Here is a 7,702-nt window from a genome sequence, read left to right on the forward strand (position 1 = left end):
ATCCCTATCTCCAGAATCTAATCTAGCTCCCTCTATCTCTGTAAATTCCTCCAATCCCCAAACCCCTTTGTTCCGCTGACATTCTTGACCAGATGTAACTCTGTTTAACTCTAACATCCTGGAGCCCCTGTAAGCCTCCCTACCTCTGTAACCTCTATGCATCTATTCAACCTCCCCACTACTGAGGAATGACTCCTTGTATTCGCCATAAGGCATATGGAATGACAGTGAAGAGATATGATGGAACTATCTGTTAGCTGCTGAATGAGTATCGCTGGGAGGTGAATACTGAAGGTTTGTTGGGATAGAGCCATAGAGTCAGAGAGATGTACAGCATGGAAACCGACCCTTCGGTCCAACCCATCCATGCTGAGCAGATATCCCAACTCAATCTAGTCCCAATCGGCAGACTAGGCAAAAAGCCAACAAGTTGTGAATGAAGGATTAGGTTAATGCATTAATGAGACAGTCATATGGATCTGAATATGAAAAGTGGAGCTAAGAATAAACAAGCAGCAGCAACCGTTAGCAGGAATTCTTTTGTAGGCACCAACCAGTGATAGGAATGTCAATATGGTTACAGTAAGGACACTGAATGTACTTATGGTAAGGGCAATACAGTAACTGTGTGTAACAGTGGTCTCCATGCCGACTGATAGAGCAATGAGTATCAGTGCTGTAATGGATAGAATCGTGGATTGTATGTGAGATGGTTTTCTATAACATCATATCATATTTGTAGATCAAATGCTGTGTACTAATAAATATCTCATAATCCCATTATAAAGCAGTTTTATGAGCAAAGATCCATAATATTATGCAGGACATATTGAGTTTGTGCTCAGACTATGACATGTAGGAGGGGAATGAGGCCATTTGGCCAATTGGGTATGCTCTGTCCTTCAATCAGATCATGACTGATCTGATACTGTTCAACTCTACTTTCCTGCCTTTTCCACAAAACCCTTGTTTCCCTGATTCATTAAAATATGCAGGAGTTTACAGAACAGTTGGAGAGATGGACAAAAATAGCAAATTGAGTTTAATCTGGACAAGTGTGAGGTCATGTCAAATTCAAGAAGAAAGTTAGCATACTGAGGGATATTGATATACAGAAGGAACTTGGTGCAAGTCAGTATATCCCAGAAAATGACAACAGAAGTTTTTCAGATGGGAAGGAAAGCAAATGGAGCACTGGCCTTCGTCGGTCACAACGTTGGGTAAAGTGGTTTACATCTGATGCTGTAATTGTATCAAATGTTTGTTTGGTCACATTTGGAGTACTGTGCGCAGTTCTCGTCTCCACAAAATAGGAAGGATGTGGAGTCTTTGGACAGGGTACAAAAGTGGTTTATCAGCACGTTACCTGTGTTATGTTTTTAAGGGTGTCTTAGGTGTTAAGAGGAAATTAAACAAAGTTGGATTGCTTTGTGAGAGTATCAGAGGCTGACAGGCGACCAGGTACCGGGATATAACAATAGGACAGGGATAGATAATGTGGATAGTCAGAATCTCTTTTCCAATGTGTAAGTTTCAAATACTAGAGCGCAGAGATTTAAGGTGAGAAAGAGAAAGTTTAAATGAGATTTGTGAGGCACGTTTTTTTTGACAGAGTGTGGAAGTTGCCAAGCAAGGTCATAGAAACAGAAATGTGAGTAAAGTTTTGAAGTGGCATTTAGACATTAACGGGCAGAGAATAGAGGGTTATGGACCCATGTGCAGGCAGATGGTATGAGTTAGAATAGCATCATGGACAGCATAGACGTGGTGGGCCGAAATGCCTGTTGCTGTGCTCTACTGTTCTATTTTCTAACTTACCAGCATCTGCCCGATCAGAGCCCCTCAGAATTTTGGATGGTTCATTCCGTTTCTCTCTCATTATCTAAACTTCAATAGGTTCAACCTCAACCTACTCCACCTCTTCTCATTAGAAACTCCCTCCATTCCCAGGATCAGCCGAGTGACCCTTCTCTGGACTGCCTCCAATGCGACAATATCTTTCCTTTGGGCACTCACACTGTTCATAATATTCGAGGTGTTGTCTGACTTGTACCTTGCATAGTCTTAGCTTGACCTGCATATTTTTAGACTCCATTCCCTCTGTAATAAATGCCAGAATTTCATTTGCCTTCTCTATTACATGCTGAACCTGTGGGCTACCTTTTTCAGATTGATAAACAAGAACTCCCTCAGCCCTTTCTGCTGTCAGTCTGAAACCAAATAGTGTTAGGCTGATAGTAAGTCGGGAGCATATTGACATTGTTAGAAAGGATATGTCAATATGCAATAACTGGCCACTTGGAAACACATTTGATAAAAGAGAATTTGTTTTTGAGCCTGTTGGGTTTAATTTGTTGGTGTGAATATAAATGGCAGGTTTGAAAGGGTGTAGAAAGGGTGGAGTGGTATAGGGGATATGGAGTATTTGAATTATCAGAAGCCTTTATGCAAGTTTCAATAAGGGCGAAAGAGTAACTTGGGAGAGAATAGGGCCCCTTAAAGATCAGTAAGGTCGCCGATGTGTGGAACCCAAGGAGATGGGTGAGATATGAGACAAAATAGTCCTGTCAGTATTTACTGTGGCGAAAGACATGGAAGCTCGGGAACTTGGGGAAATAAATAGTGATGTATTGGAAAGAATACTCACCAGAGAAGAGAAAGTGCTGGAATCTTAAAACAAATAAAGGTAGATCAATCCTCAGTAGCTCATTAGGTTTATCCTAGAATATTGTGGGAATCTAGGGAAGAGGTTGCAGTGTCCCTTACAGTGATATTTATGTTATCAACAGACGCAATGTGGTATCAGAAGACTGGGGGGAACATCATGCTGTTCCATCACATAAGGGCTGCAGGGAAAAGCCAGGAAATTACAGCCCAGCGAGCCCAGCGGTGGGGAAGTTGTTGGAGGAGATTCTGAGAGAAAGGAGCTATTTGTATTTGGAAAGGCAAGGGCTGATTAGAGATAGTCAGCATGACTTTGTGGGTGGAAAACTGTGTTTCAAAAACTGAATTGACTCTTCAAGCAGGTGGCCAAGAGATCAATGAAGGTAGAGCAGTCAACATTGTCCACATGGACAGCGAAGCATTTAACAAGGTTGGAAGGGATGTAGAACATCTAGTCAAGAGGAAGAAGGAAGCTTATTTAAGGTTGAGGAAGCAAGGGTAAGATAGGTTTCTAGCGGGTAACATGGAATAGCACGATGGCCCAGTGGTTAACACTGCTACCTCATAGCACCACGCACTCCGTCTCGATTCCAGCCTCAGGTGACTGTCTGTGTGGAGTTTGCACGTTCTCCCCGTGTCAGCGTGGGTTTCCTCCAGGTGCCCCGGTTTCCCCCACAGCCCAAGGATGTGCATGTCACGTGACTCAGCCATGCTAAATTACCCATAGTGTTCACGGATATGTAGGTTTGGTGCATAAGTCGGGGCAAATGGAGAGAATTAGGTTGGGGGAATGGTTCTGGTTGGGGTACAGTTTGGAGGGTTGATATGGAGGTTTTGGGCCAAATGGCCTGTTTCCACACTGTAGGGATTCTCTGAAGGTACCAGTAACGAAATGAAGAATGGACTTAGGACAGTTAGAATGGGGTATGAAAAAGCTTTGTTGGGAAGGATTAAGGAAAACCGTAAGGCATTGTCTACTTATGTGAGGAACAAGAGGATGGACAGAGTGGGGGTAGGGCCGATGAGTGATAGTGGAGAGAACTTGTGCCTGGAGTCACAGGAGGTAGGGGATTTCCTTTATGCATACTGTGCTTCAGTATTCACTACTGATAGGGACCTTGTCATTTGTGAGGATAGCGTGAAACAGGCTGATATATGTGAACAGGTTGATGTTAAGAAAGAGGATGTGCTGAGTATTGTGTAAAACATAAGGATAGATAAGTCTATTGGACCAGACGGGATGTGCCCAAAGTTACTACACGAAGTGAGGGAAGAGATTGCTGTGCACTTGGCAATGACCTTTGCGTCCTCACTGTCCACTGGAGTTGTACCAGATGGTTGGAGGGCGGCAAATGTTATTCCCTTGTTCAGGAAAGGGAATACCGATAACGCTGGGAATTTCAGACCTGTCAGTCTTATGTTTGTGGTGTGCAGATTATTGGAGAGGACTCTGAGACAGGATTTATAATTCCTTGGAAAACCATAGTTTGATTAGAGATAGTCAGCATGGCTTTGTAAGGAGCAGGTCATGCCTTACAAATCTTATTGAGTCCTTTGGCGATGTGACAAAACACCTTTATGGCTCATTCAGAAAGTACAGAGACATGGCAAACAGGGAAACCTGTCTGTCTGGATACAGAATTCCTGGCCCATAGAAGATCGAGGGTGATGATGAATGGAAAGCATTCATCCTGGAGATCAGTGACCAGTGGTTTTCTGCAGGGAGAGGTTACAGGACCTCTGCTCTTTGTGGTTTTATAAATGACTTGGATGTGAGTGGAAGAGTGGGTTAGTAAGTTTGGCAATGGCACGAAGGTTGATGGAGTGGCTGATGTAGGTTGCAACGGGGAAATGACAGGATTCAGAGCTGGGCTCAGAAGTGGCAGATGGTTTTGAATCTGCAAAAGTGTGAAGTCATTCATTTTGGAAGACTGAATTTGAATGCAGAATGCAGGGTTAAAGGTAGGATCCTTGGCAGTGTGGAGGAAAAGAGGGATCTTGGGTTCCAAGTCCATAGATCCCTCAAAGTTGCCACACAAGATGATAGGCTTGTTAAGAAGGAATATATTGTGTGGGATTTCATTAGCTTGGGGATTGAGTTTTAAAGCCGTGAGATTATGCTGCAGCTCTAAAGAGCTCTGGTTAGACCCCACTTGGAATATTTTGTTCAGTTCAGGTTCCTTCATTACAGAATGGATGTGGAAGCTTTAGAGAGGTTAAAGAGGAGATTTACAAGGATGCTTCCTGTACTGGAGAGCATGTCTTATGAAGAAAGCTTGAGCAAGCTAAGGCTTTTCTCATTGGAGTAAAGAAGGGTGAGTGGTGACCTGGTAGAGGTGAACAAGATGATGAGAGGCACAGAGAGAGTGAATATAGAGAGACATTTTTTACCCTGACGTAAATAGCTATTACAAGGGGATATAATTTTCAGGTGATTCACGGATGGTGAAGGGGAGATTTCAGAGGTAGGTTCGTTACATATAGAGTGGTGGTGAGTGAAATGCACTGCCAGTGGTGACAGTAAAATTAGATGCATTCGGGACATTTAATATACTTCTGGATAGGCACATGGATGATAATAAAATGAAGGGTACGTAAGTTAGTTTGATCATACAGTCGGATAAAAGGTTGGTATGGCATCATGGCCGAAGGGTCTTGTGCTGTACTGTTCTGTGTTCTGTGTCTGTATGGTAAACAGGGTAATAAGCTTATATCAATGTAAAAAGAAATGGAATTCAGGAGGAGCTAGTGAACTGGATACAAAATTGGCTTGATGGTAGGAGACAGAGGATGATGGGAGACATGTTGTTTTTCTGACTGGAGACGTGACCAGCGGTGTAGTGGGCCCACTGTTGTTTGTCATTTGTATACATGGTTTGGATGGGAATATTGGTTTTGTGGTAAGTAAGTTTTTTGACTGACACTGAAATTGGTGGTAAACTGGTCAGTGATGAAGGTTATCTATGATACAACAGGATGAACAGTCCTGCTGGGATAGTGGGATGAAGATAGCAGATGGAGTTTAATTAGATAAATGTGAAGTGTGCCATTTTGATGAAACAAACCAGGCTGGGACTTGTACAGTTAATGTTTGGACCCTGGGTAGTGTTGTCAATCAGTGACCCAGGGATGCAGGTACACAATTCTTTGAAAGTGGTATCTCAGGTAGACAGACTGGTGAAGCAGGCGTTTGGGATGGTTACCTTCATTGGTCAGAGCATTGAGAGGATGAAAAGGATGTCATGGTGTATCTGTACAAGACATTAGCAAGACCACCATGAAACCATTGTTGATCAGCAGGATGAACTCATCTAGTTCACTTACCTCCTTTAGGGAAGGACATTTGACACTCTAACCTGGTCTGGCCTACACGTGACTCCAGATCCACAACAATTTGGCTGACTCTGAGCTACCATCTGGGCAATTAGCAGTGGGGGGAAAAAGATTGATGGTCCAATCAGTGGCAGTCTCATTCCATGAATGAATAAATAAAAATACATTTGTCCCTCCCTACCTCTGAAAACCCCTCCAGCTGCAGCAATCCATACTGGCTTTGTAACATCGTTCAGGCCATGACCATTCTCTGTAACACTCTCACCACCTCCAGCCCCTTCAATTCTCCCTGTTCCTATCGTTTCAATATGCCCTGACAATATTACCCCTTCCCAATGCCCTCCCCCTGGTAGCAGAGCCGTTGCAATCCCTTTTAAACTTATTCCTAAAACACTCTCTAACGTCAGGATTTTAAGTACATTTTGGTGATCTTCTCAGCCTCATAATCTAGTATGAACCCTTTTGTCCTGAGTAAGGGACCAGTGGGGATTTTTAGATTAGATTAGATTACTTACAGTGTGGAAACAGGCCCTTCGGCCCAACAAGTCCACACCGACCCGCCGAAGCGTAACCCACCCATTCCCCTACATTTACCCCTTTTCCTAACACTACGGGCAATTTAGCATGGCCAATTCACCTGACATGCACATCTTTGGACTGTGGGAGGAAACCGGAGTACCCGGAGGAAACCCACGCAGACACGAGGAGAATGTGCAAACTCCACACAGTCAGTCACCTGAGTCGGGAATTGAACCCGGGTCTCTGGCGCTGTGAGGCAGCAGTGCTAACCACTGTGCCACCGTGCCGCCCAATTTCTTGTTGAAGTTATGTCTGTTTCAATGGAATGTCCTTTATTTGAATGATTTACACTGTTCCTTCAAATGTTTTCCACTATTCATTTATAGACACACGGTTCAGTCTGTTTCGCCTGTTTATTTTGGTCAGTTCTCCTCTCAAACACATGTAATTGGCTATTTTTGTTTCTAGTTGTAGCTTGTCCTTTCTGTGATTCACTTTAAAACTTTATGTTTCTTTAAACTGCACTTTCTCACAATTTCCCAGAGGATGCCTCCAGGTGACATTACTCATTCACTAAGTTTCAACACACAACGGTCGCTCTGAGATAGTTACATCCCTAGCCAGTTGTACAATGTGTTATTCAAAGAAACACTGAAAAAAAAATCTCTGAACTCCTCTTCCAATATCGCTCTTGTCAGTGTGAATGTCCCAGATCTTGGGAATATTGAAGTTTCCCAAAATTATCACAATGCTTTTATTAAAAATTCCACTGGTTCCTATTCATCGCAGTGATGAGCAATGAAATGCTGTTCGGTTGCTGAAACTGTTCTGCTGCTTGTGTCCGTGGCAAGTAATAGCCAGAATTTACATTCAGACTGATTCTACTTCATGATCTGATGCCAAATGTTTTCCTGTCATGCCTTTGGTATCCATTATTGTTAGCGTAGCCCATTTCTCCTGAATTTCCACAAGGTTGTGAACCATTGAATATTTATGTTGCATCTTTTGTTCGTTCTGGAACCATGTCTCACTGCTGTCTAAATCTCTTTTATCTCTGTGTCACAAATCCATCTACCTTATTGCAGAGACTTTGTCCATTCCAAACAATACATAATTTACTCTTTCCCACAATTTCCTTTCACAAACTGATTCACTGATGTACGGTTTTAACTAAACTTTTTCCCAT

This window comes from Chiloscyllium plagiosum, chromosome 8 (assembly GCF_004010195.1).
Source record: "Chiloscyllium plagiosum isolate BGI_BamShark_2017 chromosome 8, ASM401019v2, whole genome shotgun sequence".
Taxonomy (NCBI): Eukaryota; Metazoa; Chordata; class Chondrichthyes; order Orectolobiformes; family Hemiscylliidae; genus Chiloscyllium; species Chiloscyllium plagiosum.